Source organism: Capricornis sumatraensis, chromosome 7, assembly GCF_032405125.1.
Source record: "Capricornis sumatraensis isolate serow.1 chromosome 7, serow.2, whole genome shotgun sequence".
NCBI lineage: Eukaryota > Metazoa > Chordata > Mammalia > Artiodactyla > Bovidae > Capricornis > Capricornis sumatraensis.
In genome coordinates, this window is record NC_091075.1 from 61510071 (window position 1) to 61533963 (window position 23893).

At 39.4% G+C, this 23893-nt stretch overlaps 1 pseudogene; it reads left to right on the plus strand.

Moving 5' to 3' along the window:
• LOC138081809 (nucleosome assembly protein 1-like 1) overlaps positions 1–7510 on the plus strand; it is a 51851-nt pseudogene extending 44341 nt beyond the window's left edge.
• Positions 7511–23893: the final 16383 nt, after the last annotated feature.

Genomic DNA, 23893 nt, shown 5'->3' on the forward strand with positions numbered 1-23893 from the left:
GTGGAACAGAATCAGAGAGCTCAGAAATGAGCCCACACTTAGATGATTAATTCATCTACAACAAAAGAGACAAGAATATATAATGGGGAAGTGACAACTTCTTCAGTAAATGGTGTTGGGAAAATGGGACAGCTACTTGCAAAATAATAAAAATGATCTGCTTTATCACACCACATTAAAAAAAAAACCTCAAAATGGATTAAATACTTAACAGCTGAAACCATAAAATTCCCAGAAGAAAACATATGCAATATGATCTTTGACATTGTCTTAGAAATATTTTTTTGTATCTGCCTTCTCAGGCAAGGGAAACAAGGCAAAAATAAACAAATGGGACTATATCAAACTAAAAAGTTTTTGCACAGTGAAGGGAATTATCAATAAGAAGAAAAGGTCAGCTACTGAATGGGAGAAGTCATTCGTAAACAATATATCTGATAAGGGGTTAATATGCACAATATTCAAAGAGTTCATAAAACTCAACATCAAAAAACCAAACAACCTGATTAAAAAATGGGCAGAGGACCCGAGCAGACATTTTCCCAAAGACGGATGACCAGCAAGTACATGAAAAGATGCTCAACATCACTAATCATCAGGGAAATGCAAGTCAAAACCACAGTGAGACATCACCTCACACCTCTCAGAATGGCTATTATCAAAAAGAACAAATAACAAATATTGGCAAGAATGTGAAGAAAAGGGTAGTTGGGAATGTAAATTGGTGCAGCCACTATGGAACACAGTACGGAGGTTCCCCAAAAATTAAAAATAGAACTATCACATGATCCAGCAATTACACACTTCTGGGTATTTTGCCAAAGAAAACAAAAATCCTAATTCAAGAAAATGCATCACACCTATGTTAATTGCAGTATTATTCACAAAAGCCAAGTATGGAAGCAACCTAAGTATAGATGAATGGATACACTACATGTGTTTGTATACGTACAATGGAATGTTACCCAGAGAGAAAAGTGAATTCTTATCATTTCCTACAACGTGGATGGGCCTTGAGGGTATTATGCTAAGTGCAGTAAGTTAGATATGAGTTCAGTTATATGTGGAATCCAAAAAGCAAAACAAATTAACAAATACAACAAAACAGAAACACTCATCGATACAGAGAGCAATAGGGATTGAGGATGGGGGTGGGGGCGGGTAAGTGAAATAGGTGAGGGAGATTCAGAGATACAAACTTCCAGGTGCAAAATAAGTGAGTCACGGAGATAAAATTTAAGTATGGGGAATACACTCAATACTGTAATATCTGTGTGTGGTGGTCGATGGTAACTAGAATTACTGTGGTGAGCATTTTGTAATGTAAAGAAATATACCATTATGTTGTGCATGAGGAACTAACAGTGTTATTAAGGCAATTATGGGGCTTCCCAGGTGGCACTAGTGATAAAGAATCTGCCTGCCAATGCAGGAAACGTGGGTTCTATCTCTGGGTCAGGAAGATCCCCTGGAGTAGGAAATGGCAACCCACTCCAGGATTCTTGCCTGGACAATCTCAAGGACAGAGGAGCCTGGCGGGCCACAGTCCACGGGGTCGCAAAGAGTCAGACACACACATACACAATTATACTTCAACAAACAAACTCATAGAAAATAAGATCTAATTTGCGGTTACCAAAGGCAGGGGTTGGGGGAAGGAAGAACTGGATGAAGGTGGTCAAAAGGTACAAATTTGTAGTTGTAAGATAAATACAATGGATATGACGTACAACATGATTAATATAATTAACATTGGTGTATGTTATATATAATAGTTGTTACGAAAGTAAATCCTAAGTTCTCATCACAAGGAAAAAATATTTTTTTCTTTTATTTTGTATCTATAGGAGATGATGAATGTCTGTTATATTTTCTGTGGTAATCATTTCAGATGTAAGTCATTATGCTGTACACTTTAAACGTGTATAATTATATCTCAATAAAACTGGAAGAAAAAAAAAAGGAATATAGGAATGTTTTAAAAGAAACCAAGTGGAGGGATGCAGCTGGCTCCAGGAAAGACTAGAACCAAATTGTTGCGAGCCCAGACAATATTTTCTCTGCATATCCAATTCCTCTTGTCTGCTTATCCGCTTCAGTCTTCTTTCTAGGTCAGCTTCCTTTGCTCCCCAGGCTTCATGCAGAATATAGTTGCCCTCAACTCCTGAGTTAACCCCACATTGGCTTAGTTGCACAAAGAAACTGCATCTCTCTAGGATCCCAAATATCTTACTCCTACTTATTTTCTTGAATAGCAGATAGATTCTTTTGGTTCAAAAAAGATACAGTGAAAACTCTTTCCAGCCTCTTCCCCCTGGCTACTCAGTTCCCTTTCTCAAGTTTGATCCATCTCCTTCCAGAGAAATTTTATGTATATTTGATAACATTTGTCTATCTATTCTCCTATTCCCATTTTTTTAATATGATGGCAGCATAGCATAAACTTTTTTCACTGAGCAATTTATCCTGGAGATTTTACAGAATCAGCACTCAGAGAATGCCATCATTCTTTTATAGAATTCCAAAACTTGGAATTTAATGCTGCAATAGAAAATAAGAAGTATGTTTATAATGTGCATATAGTACATAATCTCCAGTATTCTTGCCTGGAGAATCCCAGGGATGGAGGAGCCTGGTGGGCTGCTCTCCATGGGGTCGCACAGAGTCGGACACGACTGAAGTGACTCAGTAGCAGCAGCAGCAGCATAGTACATAATACATATACATATAATATATACATTTTGGGGAGCCTTCTTTATGCTTTGCCCAGTTTTTTTTTTCTGTTGAGTTATTGGTCTTTTAAAAATTGATTTCCAAGTGTTTGTTTATTAGAGGAAACAGTCCTTTGTCTCTGATATGAATTGTGCTATTTTTATTCATAATTTTTCCTTTGATTTTACTAATGCTAATTTTTGATTTTGTCTCAATCCTAAAATTTTCCAGGAAGGGGCTATTAGATTAAGACACCCACCCCTGGTTCATTAACTATGGCCAGGGAAGCGAAGTCATTTTTTAATACCCTGAAGTCCACCCTATGGAATGAGGGCAAGTAAAGCTAATGGGGAAATTGTGAGCTAGGAGGTACACTAAAAGGGGTCTATACATTTCAATGTTTAGAGGACATTTTCTAGTCACTGGAGTTATTTCTTATCTAGGGGAAAAGTTTGCAGTTTGCAGTTTGAAGATATATACCAACAGTCATCATTGGGACTGAATAAGAGAGATATATACAAATTGCTATGGTCTTAGAGGAAGTAGTTCATTACATTTGAGGTGACTTGGAAAACTACAGGAGAAAAGACATTTAAACTAGATTTGTAAAGGATGTGACCACATGGATCTTAACCCATCATGTGACCACATGGATCATAACCCATCAGGCTCCTTTGTCCATGGGATTCTCTAGACAAGAATTCTGGAGTGAATTGCCATTTCCTCCCCCAGGGGATCTTCCTAACCCAGGGATAAAACTCATGTCTTCTCCGCCAACCTTGCAGGCAGATTCTTTACCATGGAGCCGCCTGGGAAGCCCAGAAGTGAAAATGAATGATGAGGTTACCCAATGACTCAACATCATTGGAAGTAGGGTATGTGTGATTGTCACAAGTGGAAAAGTAATGCAACTGACAGAAAGATGTCAACAGGTATGATTATAGGATGTAACATTTCCTTACTGGTAAATGATATGCAATTTCACAGTTACACAAAGCTAGAGCTACCACAATACATACGCTTCTGGACTGAAGCATGGCTTCCTATGAAAATTACTCACAAAGACACAGCACTGTGGTTACCATCACATTTACATAAGGATTATCCCAGGCACAAGGAAGCTATCTTTGCCATCTATCCTGTAGTTCTTGTTCTCTTAAGTGTTTTATTTGTTTTAATATTCTCTTTTGCCAATTCCTTTTCTACCTTTCCCTGTTAAGTCTGGAGACTGCCTGACTGGTACTTTGGCCATCCACTTATGGAGAAACTATGTAAAGCAAAGATACAGTTCTTGAGAACATCCCTCAGTGGATCTAGGCTTGAGGTCTTGAAGTCCATTTCTGTAGGAAGGGCAGGATTTGGAAGCTACACTAAGGGATTTGGTTTTTCTGTTTTGTCGGTTATTGTTATTTTTTCAACAGAGATTGATTTCTCCCCTACCCTTCTTACCTCCCCACTTACTATAGCTTGAGGTATAGTATTACTGAAAAAATTGCACAGAAAGTGTACAACATAATTTGATATAGGTGTATGTACATTATGAAATGCGTTATCACAATTAATACATCCCTTTACTTCTCATAGTTGTCTGTGTGTGCTGAGACCACTTAAGATCTATTCTCTTGGCAAATTTCAATTCTTAAAGTTATCTCTTTAGTTCTTAGTATTTTATTCCTTCCTTTAAGATAGGTTTCCTCACTATTTTTAAAGCAGCACTTTATGCTTGCCTTTTTATACATAAATAATTGCACAAAGAAAATTACTTCTTTTCATGATTGAATCCATATCTGCAAGTAATACCTATCATCTATTGAGCTTTTACTTTACATGCTTTCATTATTTTAATTAATCATAAAATAGATATGAATGAATGTATTTGAGAGATGCGAAAACTGAGTTTTAGAGGGTTTAAAGTAATTTTCCCAAGGTCACAAAACTTGTAGCTCCTGTTTAGTGTGGTAAAAGAATTTTTTTGTAAAGATAAGCCCATTGATATTATTTACTTTAGATAATGGCAATATAACTCACTATCCAGTTTCTATTAGATTTAAAATGTAAAAACACGAATTCCAGCATATGTTGGTTTTTACTTGTTAGCAAAATTCTTGCAAAATGTTATTCTGTTTAATTGGGAATGAAAACTAGTATTTGTCAGCCATTACATAAAAAAGGAAAAAAAAAAATTCTGAGACCGACTTTCTTTTGATTTGCCATACACTGTGCCATGGAGTAATGCTCATTCTTTTACTCATCAAATGTCCAAGGGGTGCTCTGTATAAGGGTCTGAGTTTGATAATGAGGAATACAAGGCTGAATGGGAAACAGAACCTATCTTCAAGAAATTGATGACCTACTAAGGGAGATTATAAATATGCTGTGCTGTGTTGTGCTTAGTCCTATCTGACTCTTTGCAACCCCATGGACTGTAGCCTGCCAGGGAGATTCTCCAGGCAAGTATACTGGAGCGGGTTGCCATGCCCTCCTCCAGGGGATCTTCCCGACCCAGGGATTGAACCCAGGTCTCTCACAATGCAGGCAGATTCTTTACCATCTGAGCCACCAGGGAAGACCATAAATATGCAAATAATTGTCATTAAGCAGAATGCTCCCAGTCAAATTCAAAGCATAGAAATGCAAAGGTGGCATTGTGACTGAGATGAAATCACACTTAAGTTCTAATTATAAGCATGCTTAGAATTTAGCCATTAAACAGACCAAAGATGCTTTGGGTAAATATAAAATACTTGTTTATAATAAATTACAAATATTTATTACAAAAATCCGAGAAATTTTTTGAAAATGTAAATTTTATTATTTCCTTAAAGGCTGGTCTTTCATCTAAAGAAATGCCAGGGTTCATCTTATTTATTTAAAAGGTTAAGCAGTAGCATTTTGCCATTCTTCATATTCACCTGGCATTTTAAGAGAATTAAATATTGTAACAAAACCAACAGGAAGATTACAGAGAGCAGAATGTGACCAGGAGTAGCACCTTGCTATTTAAGTTACATCAAAATACTCAATAATTCAAAGATTCTTAAATTTCTTCTTTAGAATTGAAAGATACACGATCTGAAATGAGAATAGCATGATAAACAATCCGTTTATCCAATGTCTTAACCTAATGCTTATGTCTCACTCTTTAAAAGATGTGTTGTACTTTTCCTATTGGCTTAGAATTTAAACCAATAAGGAAGGAGGGAATCTTTATAAATATTCACAAAGGAAGGCTAGCATTGTGAATGTTGAGTAAAGATTGCTTTGTTCCTTATTAGAGTCTGATTTTCAGAACTTTTATTTATATTTTTCTTTCATTGATATACTAACCAAACACTTTCCCCCCCCTTTCTTCCTGGGCGATGTCTTGCTGGCTTGAAATATGTTTTCCAGTGTTAAGAATACTTTACTTCTTATTGTTCAGACCTAAGAATGTGAAAAATCCTTAACAATGATCAAAGGAAAAAACAAGAATTTAAATGCCAGTTTTTAGTATCATGCTGAACATATTTCATATGAACAAAATTAACTTTCTAGATTTGTTTGAAGGTTATAATTACTAGGATTCTTTCATTCCTCAAGTGGCATATAACACTATTAGTCTCTTTTAATGGCTGTTAGGAGGCAACATAAGGTTATATAGATCTTGCGATTTGGAGTACTTTGTTAACATTTTTGTGTTTCGAAATTAATAAAAGCAATAACAGAGGTATTTGCATTGTAATTTCTAAACAGGGGCTCAAGGAAACTTTTCAAAAATACAAAAATCACACAAAGGGGGGTAAACCTCCTTCCGTGTGGTTGGTTTCATTAGAAGATTGACCATCCCGAGATCTCTGCTTAAATATTTCGAGATTCTAAAAAAAACCCCAAAAAACCCTAGAATGTTTTCGTGAGTTAAATGTTCCAATTAGACCTAAATGAAGATAAAAAATTCACTTACATTTCCCCCCGAATTTCCATTCAGTTTAAAGCAATTACTATAACAACATCGACAGACTGTCTTTTCCATGTCTGTCAGGGGACTATTTCATTTCTCTACGAAAAACTCTGATGACGGAACAAAAAGTAATTGCAAAGGGAGGGGAACAGAGGGAGGGGCAAAAAACTAATATAACCATAATCACCTCTATCAGAAAACAAGGGGGGGGGGAATTCGTGTACCTGAAAACACGGAACATTTCACGATAGAACACATAAGCAGGAAAAGCAGGAAACCAAGGAAGGTAGAGGGAAAAAAAATGGAGCAGGCTTGGGTGATAGTCTAATAACACAGTGATCGCAAAAGCGAAGAAAACCTCGTTGCTTTTTCTCGGCACCTGAACACTGAAGCTCTAAGCAGGGCAAAGGTCAGCGCCTGCGGTCCTATGTTGCAAACAGGCTCTGTGTTTTTGTGCTTCCGTCAGCTTGTTCAGACGGCACATGGGCCGCGCCGGTTGGTACTACGCAGACCTCCGTCCCTGCCGCGACCGCTGCCGACCTCTTTGTCTCCCGGCTCCAAAGCGGACACGCCGCGTCCGACTCCCGAGCGCGCAGAGGGGCAGCGGGCCGCGCGCCCGGAAACCTCCCGCGGACAGCGCGGCGCGCGCGGAGGCGGGGTTCGCGCGCCAGCCGCCGCCGTGGCCTCGCTCGCCCAGTCAACTGCCCGGTTAGGCTACGCCGAGGCCGCCTGGTCTGCCTCGCGGCCGTTCTCAACTTGCTGCCGGGACCCGCGACCTGGCGGGCCCGCCCCGACCAGCGAGTACGACCTTGTGTTTCTATTTTTGCTTTGGGGGATTGGGAGAGAGTGAAAGAGGCTTAGGCACGGCTGTGGTTATCGCGCAGTTTATTTCCGGAGAAATTTCAGGCCCCTATTGCTACGTTCACTAGCTCACAACGACTCCCGCCTTCCTCGCAAACCCGACACATTGGAAAGGGCTTGCTCCTCCATGTGACCCCACGACAAGGGAAGGGGGAAACACGTCAGGCTTTCGCTCGAGGCGGGGGAAGGCGGGCCCGATGCGGCAGAACGGGCCCGGCCGGGACCGGTTCACTGAGGGGAGACGGAGAGGCGGGAGCCTGCGGGCCGGGGTCACCGGGGCCGCCAAGGCAGGGCGGGCCCACGCGCCCCACCTGAGCCCGAGGACGAACCAGAGGTCGCGGCCCGAAGCCGGCGGGGGCGGGGGAGGCGGAGAGCAGCGATCCACCTGGGCGACGTGGCAGCCCTTCCCTGCTCTCCGAGACCCCTCCCCATTCGGCCGCCCACCCGCCCTCTCGCGGCTAGCTGCTGTGAGGCTGCTCTTCCCCGGCCGGACGGAGAGCGGCAGTGTCTCCCCGCCAGGCGCCCGCCGCGCGTCTCCCCCCGGCGGCCGTCGCGCGCGCCAGCCCTTTGCCGCGCCGGAGAGCGCTGTGGTGGCGGCGGGAAAGGGCTGCGGACCCGCGTCGCACACTCGACGACGCGGCCCCGGCCTCGACGCCCTCCGCCTGCTTCTGGAGCAGGTAAAGGCGGCGGGTGGGAGGCGGAGCAGCGGGGCTGGGCTGAGGGTCGGGAAGAAGGGGATCCCGGGGTCCCCAAACCCGAGCGGAGGGCCTGAGGCAGCAGCGGGAGGCGCTGCGACCGAAACCCCAACCCCCGGACGTGGAGGTCCGGCGCGGCCGTCTTTAGTCCGGCCCGCGGGCCCGGTCGCCCGGGCGGAAGGGAAGTGAGGCGTCGGTGAGAGGCGGGCCCTGGCTCGCCGCCCGAGGTCGGGCGAAGGCGAAGGCGAAGGCGGAGGCGGTGGCCGCTTTCCTGGCCTCCCAGCCCCAGCGGGCCTCCGGGCCTTTGACACACCGCTCTCGCCCCCCCGGGGCTTCCCTGTTAGTTCCCTTTGGGACTTGACCTGGCGGCCCTCCGTGCTCCTTCGGCTTTCCCAGGGGGAACCTTCTTGGAACTTGGGGCCACCCTCCGGAGCACGTAGCCCTAGCACACCCGTTTGTTTTATTTACTCACTTCAGTTACAAATACAGCCTCTCACTCCGCAAGTTCTGATTTTGGGTACTGTGGGGAGGCATTCCCGGTTACTGGTATCTGTGTCTCTTTGATCGTCGTCCATACCACCCTCCCCCACGGCAACTTTGATCCTCACTGACTCCCTCCTTGAGCCCTACTGTGATCCGGACTCTCCAGAGAGGTCCCTTTGAAAATCCGTCTTGGGTAGAGTAAGTCATCCGACCCGGGGCAGTTTATTGCTTAAGCTCTTTTGGTTAAAACGTGGTATTTTTTTTTTTTTTAATTTTTCTTTTGTCTCTCTCAGAAAGAGAGATAGAGTAATTTAAAAAAATGTAAATGCCAGATCACGCTCAGTGTTGGCTTGGAAGAATCTTCTTTTCTGCAACAATCTTTAGAACTAGAATCTGATATTTGTGGCACGGACAGGTTTGTACACATTCTCGCCATGCAGTGGTTGTAATGTCTCCATAGCACAGTTCTGACTTTAAGGCAGGATTGGCTGGTTTTTCTACTCGGCTTCTTTAAGCCAATCAAGAAGCGCTGCTTGCCTGGAGACTGGATAACTCAGAAAAGGTGGAGATTGGTTGAGCTCAGAGAAGAAAATCTTGGAGATGAACCTGCCTTCTCAGAAAACAGTGACTAATTTGCAGCTGCCTCGCCCCCCACTTAAAAAAATGTTTCTTTCATCTCAACAGCATCCTTTTCATTCTGTTTTTATTATTTCCATTGTTTTTCTCTCAAACGCCTGGCTCTCTTTTGTAACTCATTTTAACCCTCATCTTTAAATTTTCAATGAAAGAATTCTTAAAAGCGTTAAGAAATGTAAACGTCATGTGTTTGTGTTTTGATAAACAGCGTGGTTCAATTTTCTAACTTTGCCCATTTTGCAAGGTCAAATTAAATAAACGTTTTTTTCTTCCTTTGCCAGAGCTTTATTATTCAAGTGGCTGTGCTAGGACGGCGGGGTGTGGGGGCTACAGTGATGAAGATGGTGAAAAGAATAGGAAAGAAATGGCTGCTTTTCTATAAGAATACTACACTTTAGTTCATGAAAAAAGACATATAAAACAAAACCCGGGACAAATCAGCATTTAGTACTTAACGAATGTCAATTTGTGCACCTGTTGACTTTAGCTGCTTTGAAGGGGGTAGTAAAGAGGACTAAATACTGGATTTCATTGAAAAAGTGGGCTTAAGTTATGGAATGTTTTCTCTTTATTGAAGTAGGCATAGTATCTGTACACAATAGAGGCTAAATAAATAGTATCACTCAAGGGGCATTTTTTTAATACTGTGTGAGGATTTTCTCTTAAAATCTCCCTTTTCTTCATGATTATCTATGGTGATGCATCTTTTGATATGCAAAGCAGTAAGCATTTATAAGTTAATGTGAATTTTAGAAAAGAGCTACCATCTTTGCCTTTCTTCTATTCAGCTTTTTATATGCAAACTCACATTGTAAGTCTTGGGAAGAATTTCAGTTTTTTTAGATCAAACATTGGATCTTAGCAGATCACATTATTAAATGCCCGTGTTAGTAGTTTTATTAGGAATTAAAGAGATTGAATTTTTAAAAAATATATATTTACAGTGCCAGACAATGAGTAAGCCAAATGTCATTAGGATTATATCTGGACTCTTAACTTTTAATAATGATCCTTCCATCTTTTATTGGATTTTTGTAGCTGTATCATTTAATCTTACAATGTTACTTTAATATGATATAGTATTTATTAGAATGAACTTTCCCCATGTATCTTTAAAATTTTTTAAAATATGTTCGCTCTATTAAATTTAAGAATTAGCTTGGGAGACTGACGTGAATAATATTTAATTTTTCCGTTCTGAAGCAGGCTGTCTTTTAAAAAATTTTTTCTTTTGTCTTCGAATTTGTTTCTTCTGGCTGTAGTGTCTTCACTGTTCTCCCTGCCTTCCTCCTCTTAAACTCTCTGCTGACCTACTTCAAAATTTAGGTGGTATATGTTGTCAAGTTTGCTTTGCTTTCTTCCTCCAGCAGAGATAATCACATACTCATCATATTACCTCTGAACCTTTATCGTAGTATTTCCACTATCCACGTACTGCTATATGGAGTTACCTCCTCCCTATAGTAGCTGTGAGTTTCACTGAATTTTACTCATTTTTTCCCCCTTAATTCTAGTTCCAAAGCTAGAGTTGTGTAGGTATTAAATAAATATTGGCATGAATAAAGGAGATTTTTTTTTCTATTGTTTTTTTGACCTTGCTGCATGGCATGTGGAATCTTAGTTCCCCAACCAGGGATTGAACCCAAGCCCCCAGCAGTAGAAGTTCAGAGTTAAAGAAGATATTTACTCTTAAAAAATATTTCTCCCAGTTACTGTCTATATGTAGATAATTCTTATATCTCCAACCCAGAGCTATTTCTTGATAAATCGACTCAGGTTATCATCTACCTTCATAACACGTTCATTTGTATTCTCTCACAGGTGACTCAGACTGAGCATATCCCAAACTATAGTTATTATCAACCTTCCCTTTCCCAGCCTCAAAACAAAAATATGAAACAAGCTACCTCTTCTTCCTAGGGGAAGATTATATGAGATAATGCATATGTGGTAAGAATTTGATAAATAGTAGGCACTGCTAATAATAACTTGGCAGAAACCTGGGCTGTTCCTTTCCTTCTTTTCATTTTCCAATAGATCACTGAGCCCTGTTGGATTTTTGCTCCTTAGTATCTCTCCTTTTTTGGCTACATTGTGAGGCCTACAGGATCCTCATTCCCTGACCTTCATGTTCCCTGCAGTGGCAGCTTGGAGTCTTAACTACTGGACTGCCAGGGAAGCCCCGTCTCCTTAATATCTCTTGAATCTGTATCTTTTTTCCATTTCCAGGCTACCATCCTACTCAGTGGTTACCATCATCTCTTACTTGGATTGCCACAGTAGCCTCCTAAATGGTTATCCCTGCTTGCAGTCTTGCCTTCCCATCCACTTTATCCCACTGTAGCTGGAGTAATCTAACACATTTAAACCCTTAACTCCTCAGGTCAAAACCTTTTGTGTGTGTGTGGCTTTTAATTGCCTTCAGGATAAAGTCTGAACTTCTTAATTTGGCTTTCAGGATCATGATCTGGCATCTGTTAACTTTTTCATCCTCTGTCACTTTTTCCTTTTGCCCTCAATATGCTAGTCATATTCAGTTACTTCATTTCTCTCTCAAGATGCCAAGTTTGTTAAGTCTACTTGAGTACAGAAGCTTTCCTCTGTCTGGAATGCCTTCCCTTGCTCCCTGCTTCCCTCCCCTTTGGTTTTGTTAACTCATACATATCTTTCAGATCTCCATAGAGGTGACGCCTCTCCTGGGAAGCCAGTCCTCTACTTTCCCTAGCATTCTACATTCTCATTGTAATTGCTCATTGTCATCTCATCCCGTCCTGGTTAGAGTGCAACAAAAGAAAGAAGTAAATTGACTACCTTAAACCATGACATGAGGAATTTCCCTGGCTTTCCAGTGGCTAAGACGTCTCCCTTCCACTGCAGGGGGCATGGGTTGATCCCACATCCTTAAACTAAGATCCCACATGCTGTAGCCATGAAAGAAAAGAGATGTGGTTTGTGTCGATTGTATTAAAGGGAATTAAATAGTAATATTGGGGTTTCTCTAGTAGGGAAGAGAAAGACCTATCTGATAGATGCAAGTTTTCTAAGTAGGAAAGGCATACTATGTAGGTCCTTTTACAGCTTTAATTAAATATATCTTTACATATAAAGATGCAGATCTTAGTTCCCTGACCAGGGTCAGAGTTGGCAGTGAAAGTGCAGAGTCCTAACCACTGGGCTCTCAGGGAATTCCCAGTCCTTTCTGTGCTTATCATCTGTGACGCTGGCACCATCTCTCCTCCTGCGGTATGCTTCTCCATATGTTGGGACCTGGTTCCTGAGCACAGACTTAGCCACTCCCATCAGAGGCTCTAGGTAGATTTGGTCACATGCCTGTCCCGTGACCAATTCCTGCAGCTGAGGGGATGAGGTATATGCCTAGTTCAGCCTAAATCATGTGATGTGCTTACTTATTTGGCCAGGGGTCTATTAGCAGAAATTAGGCCCCTGGTGGAGTAAGGGAGAAGGAGTTCCGGGCAAAGAATATTCATTCTGAATCTTAACCACCCTTCTAATTTCAAATTTGTTTTCCTAGATATTTTATTCATGGGAAAGAGATGCCCTGTATTATGGACCTGAGTAGTCAAGCTACTGAAATGGTAAGTCCAATATTTTAAAGAACTAAATTGACTTTTTGGTTTGTGCTGGTGTATAACAAATATTTATTAAGCTCTTGTTTGCTAAATAAGAACATATTGTGAGATGCTTATAGACTAGCAGTCTAAACAAATAAGTACGCAGATGCTAAGATAGAGGTATATTTAAGGTGCAGTAGTAGCTCTGTGTAAATTAGACTTTGGGATAGTGGAAAACTTTCTTGAAAGAAAGTTACTTGAGCCAAGATATAAGGGTTGGGTAGGATGGGGTAGAGGGACTTTTGCAGGAACATGAGTGAGGCACAGAGATGTGAAGTGGTCTACTTTGGGAAACAAATAATTAGATATAGGAGAAGCAGAGAGTACCTGAGGAAGACTAGAGGAAGAGATGGGTAGGGGTAGGTAAGAGGTCAAATCATAGAAGTCCTTGAATGCTTTACAATTGGAAAGTTGTAACTTGGTCTTGAGAGCTGTAGAGTCATTGAAGCATTTTAAGTTGGAACTCTCAGGACTGAAGTGCCTAAGTAGTGTCCAAGTAGATATGTCTGTGAGGCTGAACTCACAGAGACATCACTGAATAGTCCTGAAGAGAGATCTTAGTTCCCTGCCTAAGAATTGAATGTGGAAATGGCAACCCACTCCAGTGTTCTTGCCTGGAGAATCCCAGGGATGGGGGAGCCTGATAGGCTGCCGTCTATGGGGTCGCACAGAGTTGGACACAACTGAAGTGACTTAGCAGCAGCAGCCTGGATGAGACCCCTCTCTAGTACTCTTGGCTGGAAAATCCCATGGATGGAGGAGCCTGGGGGGCTGCAGTCTATGGGGTCGCTAAGAGTCGGGCACGACTGAGCGACTTCACTTTCACTTTTCACTTTCATGCATTGGAGAAGGAAATGGCAACCCACTCCAGTGTTCTTGCCTGGAGAATCCCATGGACGGGGGAGCCTGGTGGGCTGCCATCTGTGGGGTCGCACAGATTGGACACGACTGAAGCGACTTAGCAGCAGCAGCAGCAGCCTGATGAAAACCAGGCTAGAAAACCACTAGACCACCAGGGGTTGGTGTCTAGAAGCAAAATGGCCCTGACTCTTGCTCCTGTGTGAAAGCAAGAGTATTTCAAAGAGGCAAAAACTGTAAAAAAAAAAAAAAAAAAAAACAGATAAAAGTTTATTATTAGAGACACAGCACCACAAGTGGGAGAGCACACTTGTTTATTTTAAACTTGTTGATATAAGACTGAAGTAAGACTGAGTGTGCACACACACACAAGGCAGAAATACACATTGGGAGAGTAAGTGTGTGAGAAGGAGCACAGTGAAGAGGTGATTTAAATCACTTATATAGGATAGTCTTTCAAGGTCTTTGTTTACCTTTGGTGAATTATCTTGTTTCTTTTTCCCATCTGACCTGTCCTAGGACCTTCTCTGACATGTGTGTGCAACTTTTTGCTAAGTTGGATTCCACCTCAGAGGTCTGTGGGGGTGTGTCCACACTTATTAAGGGGTGGTGCTCTCTCCTTTTTTGACCCCCCAAGGAGCCTTCCTACTCATGTGCAGACAGGGAAGTTTTCCTTGACTCAGGAGCGGTTATCTTATCTGTTTACTTCAACAGAGCTCAGCTTTTATCATTGGTTTGTCTGGGGGAAACAGAGCTTCAGTTTTACTCTGCTTGACAAACACCAACTATCCAGCCCAAGGGCCTATCTTATCTCCTACCTCAAGGCAGTTAACTATGTTGGAGTTGGGAGAGAGTTCTTAGCTAGAGTCATAGGTATTGAAGCAGTGGGTTTGGATGGACCTAGAAAAAAGTGGTGGAGCAGATGGTTGGGAATGGAACCCAGGGTAGCAATTATACTTGAAAGAGCAAACAGAAGAGAGATCAATAATGGAAACTGAGAAGGGGCAGCCAGAGAAAAACTACTAGATGCAGGGGACAGATTACACTGGATCAAGAAGTCAGCAGAAAGTGGCAAGTTGAAACAGTAAATGTAAACTGCTTTTAAGAAACAAACTGCTTAGGAAATACTGAGAGTTTGGATAGTCTGAGTTAAGAATTCTCCTATTAACTCAGTTAAGAATTCTGAGTTAATAATTCAGGATGCATTGAGAAATCAGATTGCAAACAGTTTTTCCAGTACAGGAATTTGAACTTTTTAGAATTAGAATTTTTAAAGGTAGGAGAGGATAGAGACTTTTTGGTGGGAGGTAGTTGGTAGGAAAGAAATGATTGAGTAGGGCACGGATACAGTTTATGTACAATCAGTCATATTGGGGTGTACAGAGTAGATAGGGTATTTTGCATATAGTTTCTGGAGCTATAAAAATTCAATAAATCTACTTTAGATCATTGATTATTTTTAGCCTTTCTTTTCTAATATATGCATTTGTATGCTCTTCTATGCATGACTTTAATTATATCTACAAATATGGATGTATAATGTTTTTATTTGTTTAAAATATTTTATAGTTAATAATTCTTTTAAAATCAGTATTATGTAATTTACATAATGAGTTTGTCTTTGATACATTGATGTATGTTTCTTAACTTTCATATAATTTGGTTTTCTAGTTACATTTTTGCTGTTGATTCTAGCATAATTCTATGTGACCTTGAAAATAATATTCTGTGGTTATTGGATTTGGTGTTATTTAGATAATAAGTCAAGTTATACTTACATGACTCAAATCTTTTATGTTATTACTGCTTTTTCTCTCCCTTTTTCTTTCTCCTTCCTCTCCTCTATATGTGTGAGGAGCGGGGTAGTGGCTGAGGTGGGACCCTCCTTGTTATAATAGTTACAGACAGAGGGCTTTTACTAGTTGAATACAAACTTAGAATTGCTTTATCTTCCTGGTGGATTTGGAGAAGGCAATGGCACCCCACTCCAGTACTCTTGCCTGGAAAATCCCATGGATGGAGGAGTCTGGTGGGCTGCAGTCCATGGGGTTGCTAAGAGTCGGACAGGACTGAGTGACTTCCGTCCCTCCCTGTTGGATTAGACCTTTTATCTTTGACTTTTATCATCCACATTGGTTACTGGTAATTTAGATATGAGCAATTTTTAGTATAGTGGTAGAAATGGTGGGGCAAAATCATGTTTAAGAAAGGATGAAGGGGAAGAAATTGAAAACAGTTACTATATGTTATACATATTTTAAGGCTTCCCTGGTGGCTCAGACAGTAAAGCGTCTGCCTACAATGTGGGAGACCCGGGTTCGATCCCTGGGTTGGGAAGATATCTGGAGAAAGAAATGGCAACCCACTCTAGTACTCTTGCCTGGAAAATCCCATGGATGGAGGAGCCTGGTAGGCTGCAATCTATGGGGTCACAAGAGTCAGACATGACTGAGCGACTTCACCTCACCTCACATATTTTAACTTTTTTCTTGATCTAGAGATATTTTATATTTAAATGTGGCTAGATGTGTTTAGTACTTCTTTTTCTTTATGGCCTTCAGTTTGTACTTTCTGTAAATAAAACTTCTTTACTTTCTAAAATGAGATATTCATTTGCCTCACGGAACTTATATTCTAGAACAGTGCTTGTGGAAAAGTTCACATGGGATATGATAGTCATCAACCACATGTAGCTATTGAGCACTTGAAATGTAATAAGTATGACTGAGAAACTGAATTTTTAGTTTTACATACTCTTTTTCAAAATTAAACTTCTTGAGATTATAGAGTCACATAACTTTTGTTGATTTACACAACTTTTTGAGATTGTAAAGACATACCCATTTGAATGCAGAGTTCTAAAGAGTAGCAAGGAGAGATAAGAAAGACTTCCTCAGTGATCCTGTAAAGAAATAGAGGAAAACAATAGAATGGGAAAGACTAGAGATCTCTTCAAGAAAATTAGAGATACCAAAGGAACATTTCATGCAGAGATGGATAGAGTAAAGGACAGAAATGGTATGGACCTAACAGAAGCAGACGATATTAAGAAGAGGTGATAAGAATACACAGAAGAACTATATAAAAAAGATCTTCATCACCCAGATAATCACGATGGTATGATCACTCACCTAGAGCCAGACATCCTGGAGTGTGAAGTCAAGTGGGCCTTAGGAAGCAACACTACGAACAAAGCTAGGGGAGGTGGTCAAATTCCAGTTGAGCTGTTTCAAATCCTAGAAGATGATGCTGTGAAAGTGCTGTACTCAATATGCCAGCAAATTTGGAAAACTCAACAGTGGCCACAGGACTGGAAAAGATCAGTTTTCATTCCAGTCCCAAAGAAAGGCAATGCTAAAGAATGTTCAAACTACCACACAATTGCACTCATCTCGCATGCTAGCAAAGTAATGCTCAGAATTCTCCAAGCCAGGCTTCAGCAGCACGGGAACCATGAACTTCCAGATGTTTAAGCTGGATTTAGAAAAGGCAGAGGAACCAGAGATCAAATTGGCAACATCTGTTGGATCATCAAAAAAGCAAGAGTTCCAGAAAAACATCTCCTTCTGCTTTATTGATTATGCCGAAGCTTTTGACTATGTGGATCACAATAAACTGGAAAATTCTGAAAGAGATGGGAATACCAGACCACCTTCCCTGCCTCCTGAGAAGTCTGTATGCAGGTCAGAAAGCAACAGTTAGAACTGGACATGGAAGAACAGACTGATTCCAAACCAGGAAAGGAATACATCAAGGCTGTATATTGTCACCCTGCTTATTCAACTTATATGCAGAGTACATCATGTGAAGCGCTGGGCTGGATGAAAAACAAGCTGAAATCAAGATTGCTGGGAGAAATATCAATAACCTCAGATATGCGGATGACACCACCCTTATGGCAAAAAGTGAAGAGGAACTAAAAAGCCTCTTGATGAAAGTGAAAGAAGAGAGTGAAGAAGTTGGCTTAAAGCTCAACATTCAGAAAATGAAGATCATGGCATCTGATCCCATCACTTCATGGCACGTAGATGGGAAAACAATGGAAACAGAGACTTTATTTTTTTGGGCTCCAAAATCACTGCAGATGGTGACTGCAGCCATGAAATTAAAAGACGCTTACTCCTTAGAAGGAAAGTTATGACCAACCTTGACAGCATATTAAAAAGCAGAGACATTACTTGGCCAACAAAGGTCCGTCTACTCAAGGCTGTGGTTTTTCCAGTAGTCATGTATGGATGTGAGAGTTGGACTATAAAGAAAGCTGAGCGCTGAGGAATTGATGCTTTTGAACTGTGGTGTTGGAGAAGACTCTTGAGAGTCCCTTGGACTGCAAGGAGATCCAACCAGTCCATCCTAAAGGAGACCAGTCCTGGGTGTTCATTGGAGGGACTGATGCTGAAGCTGAAACTTCAGTACTTTGGCCACCTGATGCGAAGAAATGACTCATTTGAAAAGACCCTGATCCTGGGAAAGATTGAAGGCAGGAGGAGAAAAGGACAACAGAAGATGAGATGGTTGGATGGCATCACCGACGTGATGGACTTGAGTTTGAGCAAACTCTGGTAATTGGTGATGGGCAGGGAAGCCAGTTGTGCTGCTGTCCGTGGGATCGCAAAAAGTCAGACACGACTGAGCTACTGAACTGAGAGTCACATGCAGTTGTAATAAATAATACAGAGAAATCTCCTGTGCTCTTCACCCAGTTCCCCCAATGAAAGAAACATGTGCAAAATGACTTACATTATCTCAACCAGGGTATTGATATTAATACAGTCAAGATATAGGACATTTCCATCACCACAAAAATCCCTCAAATTTCCTTTTCATAGCCACATCCACTACTCCCTCTTCCTTCCTCCTCCTTAACCTTTGGCAAATGTTAATATTCTCTATTTCTGTATTTCTGTCATTTCAAGAATGTTAAGCAAATGGGAATCATTCAATACATAGCCTTTTGGATGAGCTTTTTTTACTCAGCCTAATTCTAGGCAGTTTCATCCAGGTCTTGTGTGCCAATAGTAGGTTTCTTTTTATTGCTGACTATTAACTTCATGGGATGGAAGTGACATAGTGTGTTTAACTGTGTACCCATTGAAGGACATCTGATTTCTGGTTTCTGATTATAATGAATAAAGCTGCTACAAATACTTATGTGCAGGTTTTTGGGTAAACATAATTTTCCATTTCTTAGAAATGTCCATAAGTGCAATTACTTAATTGTATGATAGTTCCAGATTTAGTTTAAGAAACTGCCAGACTGCTGTCCAGAGTGGTTTTTTCATTTTACATTCCTATCAGCAGCATATGAGCCATCCTATTTCTCTGTATCCTTGACAGGATTTCCTATTGTTATTATTATTTATATTTGTCAACCTAATAGATGTGTAAGTATTATAATATCTCATTGTAGTTTTAAATTGCATTTACTTAATGGCTAATGATGTTGAAATTCTACCTGTGTGCCATTTGTATATCCTTTTGGTGAAATCCACTGCCCCCGCCTCCCATTTCTAGTTGACTTACTTGGTTTTTGTTTGTTTTTACTTTGAGTTCTGATAAAGTTTGTTTATATATTTTGGATACTAGTCTTTTGTCTGTGATACATGGTATGCAAATATTTTCTTTCAGCCTGTCATTTTTCTTTTTATACTCTTAACAGGATTGTTCACAGAGTAAAAGTTTTAAGTTTGGATAAAGTATAGTTTAATCAGTTTTTCCTTTTATGGAGCATACTTTTGGTGTTTTTGCCTAGCCCTAGATCCTTAAGATTTTCTTTTTTTTTCCTAAAAGTTTTATAGTACTATGGATTTAAGTCCTTGATCCATTTTGAGTTTTTTTTTTTTTTTTTTTAAATGAAGTGTGAGACTTAGGCCAAGGTTTTTCTCTTTCTATCTGTGGTGTCTATTTGTTCCAGTTCCATTTGTTGAAAGGTTATATTTTCTCCATTGAATTGCTTTTGCATTTTTGTCAGATGTCAGTTGGGCATATTCGTGTTGGTCTCTTCTGTTTCCTAATCTATCATCTGTTGTCAGATCTGTATGCCTGTCCTTCCACTGATACCATACAGTTTTGATAAGTGTAGCTTTATAGTAAGTCTTAAAATGGAGTCAACTGAATCCTTTTACTCTTTCAAAATTGTTTAAACTATTCTAGTTCCTTGGTCTTTCCATTTAAATTTAGGAATAATCTTGTCTATATCCAGAAAAAATCTTCCTGGAGTTTTGATAGGAATTGTGCTAAACCTGTAAGTCAATTTGAGAAAAGTTGACATCTTTACTATATTGAGTCTAGCAGCTCATAAATCCATTTATCTACTTTTTCAAAAATTATCATCACTATTTTGTATTTCTAGCATATGTCTTATATATGTTTTGTTAGGTTTATTCAGAATATTTTATTATTTGAGCATTTGTAAATAATATTGTATTTTTAATTACAATGTTCATATATTCGTTGGTAGGATATATAAATACAGTTGCTTTTGTGTATTTTGTGTATTTTGTGTCTTGTATCCTTTGCTGAACTCATGTTGAAGATTTTATTGATTCCTTGGGATTTTCCACATAGATAGCTGTGTCATCTACAAATAGGAAAGTTTTATTTTTTCCTTTTGAATCTGTATATCTTTTATTTCCTTTCCTTCCTTTACTTCATAGGCTAGAACTTCCAGCGTTGTATTTCATAAGAGTGGTGAGAGTGGACATCCTTGCTTTGTTCTCAATCTTAGGATGAAAACATACAGTATTTTACTAGTAAATGAGATGTAATCTGTAGGGTTTTGAGGAAGTTCTCATATATTCCTATTTTGGGGGTAGTTTTTATCCTGAATGAGTATTGAATTTTGTCACTTTTTTCCTTCATTTATTCATGCAACTAAGGTTTTCTTCATTAGCCTATTAATATAATGGGTTATACTGATTTTTGAGTATTGAAGAAACCGTGTATCTCTGGGATAAACCTCATTTAATAATGGTGTATAATTCTTTTAAAATAAATTGCTCATTTCTATTTGTAATATTTTTTAAGGATTTTTATGTCTGTATTCATGAAGGATATTGGTTTGTAGTTTTTTTTTGTTTTTTTTCTGGTACTGCTTTGTCTGATTTTGATATCAGGGTAACAGTACTGACTTGATAAAATGAATTAAGAAGTGTTCCTTCCATTTTTGAAAGAGACCATATATGGTAAACTTCTCCATTGAAGGTATTTAGGCCTGAAATTTCTTTTTATCTATTTCCTGTTGGGTGAGTTATGATAATTTGTGTTTTTTGAGAAATAAATATTTCCTTTAAGATGTCAGACTTCTGTATGTACGCTGGTTCATAGTATTCTCTTAGTCTTTTGATGTCTGCAGGGTCTAGAGTGATTGTTTTTCTCTTTTCAGTTTTATTCATTTCTGCTGTGGTCTTTATTATTCTCTTCCTTCTACTGGCTTTGGGTTTATTTTGTTGTTCTTTTTCTAGGTTCTTGTAGTGCAAAGTTAAATTATTGATTTGAGAGTTTTAGTCTTTTCTAATGTATGAATTTATAGTTATAAATTTGCTATAAATTTTTGCCATTGCTGCTTTAGCTGTGTCTTACAAATTTTGATAATGGTATATTTTTGTTTTCATTCATTTTTGTGTATTTTAAAATTTTCTTTGAGACTTCCTCTTTGACCTATAGATTATTTAGTATTTTACTTATGTTTCAAGTGTTGGGAGATTTTTGTATTATCTTTTTGTTATTGATTTTGAGTTTGATTTCATTGTGGTCAGAGAACATACTTTATATGATTTCAGTTCTTTCGAGTTTGTTGAGGTTTGTTTTATAGTCTAGGATATGGTCTATTTTGGTATATGTTATTTGGGTTCTTGAAAAGGATATGCATTCTGCTGTTGTTGTTGAATGGAGTGTATAAGTGTTGATTAGATCCTTAAATGATGGTGTTATTGAGTTTTTCTGTATCCTTGCTGATCTTATGTCTATTGACTCTTATTGAGAGAGGGGTGTTGAAGTCTCTAACTATAATTATAAGCTAGTCTATTTCTCCTTTCAGTTTTGTCAATTTTTGTTTCACTTAATTTAGTAGCTCTGTTTGGTGCCTACACATTTAGGGTTGCTCTGAATTCTTGTCAGACTGATCCTTTATGATTATATAATGTTCTCTATCTTTGCTGATTTTTTTTTTTGCTCTAAAATCTACTTTATCTGATATTTATAAATAAAGTGTAATTTTACTTAATTTTAACTGATTTAAATTTAAATAGGCACATGTGGCTGGTGGCTGCCATATTGACATTGCAGTCCTGGAAGATGGAGAGAGCTATGACACAATAAATTTAATTAAAAGGTAAATTTTATGGAATGTAGAAGGTGTTAAGGGCAATGGGTGGTTAACAGAAAAGGGAAATTGGGAAAGAAAAAGTGGGGAATATGACTTTAAATTAGATAATCAAGGAAGAAATCATTGAATGTGGTACTTGAACAAAGATTTGAAGGGGTGAAAGAGTTAGCAATGCAAATATCTTGGGAAAAAGTATATTAAAAGCCAAAAGTGGAAGTGGGCCATAGTAAGAAATTTAGCTTTCACTCTGAGTGATATGGAAGCCAGTTGAGAATTTAAAGCATACTGTAACTCGTTCTGACTTATGTTGTGTGAAGATCGTTTTGGCTGGTATATTGAAAATAGACTATAGGGGACAAGAGGTGTAGAAACAGGGAGACCATTTAGGAGACAGGAATACAGATGGAGGATGACTATAGCCAGACCAAATGTTTAGAGCAGGTTTCAGAGAAAATATCAGACAGTTGGTTTTAGATAATGTTACATTTGAATTGTTCACAAGTAGATTGTCAGAGTTCTCCAGATCTATGAGTCCTTGCCCTTGTGGAGCTTACATTTTACTGGAATATGGGTAATAAATAAAACAAGTGGATGAAACACATACACTATTTTAGAAGGTAAGTTTTATGGAGAGAATTCAAATAAGGAAAGAAGGATAAGTGGTGTTGGACAACTGACTTCCTGAGAAGGTAACAATTGAGTAATGATAGGAAATACATCTTTTAGATACCTGGGATAATAAGTTTAGGTAGAAGGGACCAAATATAAAAGTTCTAAGATGGAGCATGACTGATGTTTGAAGGACAAGGAGATGAAGTATGGGTCGAGTGACGTGAGCAAGGGAAAGAGGAATAGGGATGACTGTACCAAAGTAAAAAATGTCTGGGTTATAGGCCATTTTAAGGGTTCTGACTTTTATCCTGAGTGTAATGGGAAGCTAGTGGATAGTTTAGCAGAAGAGAGGTGTGATCTGACCTGTGGTTTAACTGAGTCACTCTAGTTCTCGTGCTCAGTAGACTGAAGGGGCAAGGGTGGAAGCAAGGAGATTAAGAGACTTTTATACTAATCCAGGCAAGGCTGTGGTAGCCATGGAAATGGTGAGGAATTATCATATTCTGGATACATTTTGAGGGTTGCATTGACAAAATTGGCTTACTGATTAGATGTGGGATGAGAGGAGTCAAGAATTATTCCAAGATTTTTGACCTGAGCAGTTGGAAGGACAGAGTCGCCTTAATTGAGATGGGAAAGACTAGGAAGAACAAGTGTGAAGTATGTGATAAGGAGCTCAGTTTTGGACATGTGAAGTTTATGATGCCTATTAGACATCCAAATAGGTGTTCAGTAGGCATCCTCATTATGAATACTGTGTTGTTGTTTTTTTAAATAAAGTAATTGTGCCAAAATAGTGTACTCACCATTCTGAAACTATATTACATTTGTTAATATCTTAATTTTTAACATGTTCAATCCTGAAAAACTTGAATATTTTGGAGAGGGAAATTGTTTGACTGCTCTTGGGCTTTGCTGCCCACCAGAGTTGATGGTACTTTTTTAGAGTTAAATAAAGATGTCATTCCAATTATAGATCTGGAACTATAACTATAGTCTGAGTGTTTCAACTTGCTTTCTATTTTAGGTCCTTTTACTACTGGATTGTGCAAGATATTTAACCCTATTTTCTTTGAGGTATGACTTAAATATCAAACATCTTAAATAAGAAAAGGGAAACATTTTAGTTTTGGAAGTCAGA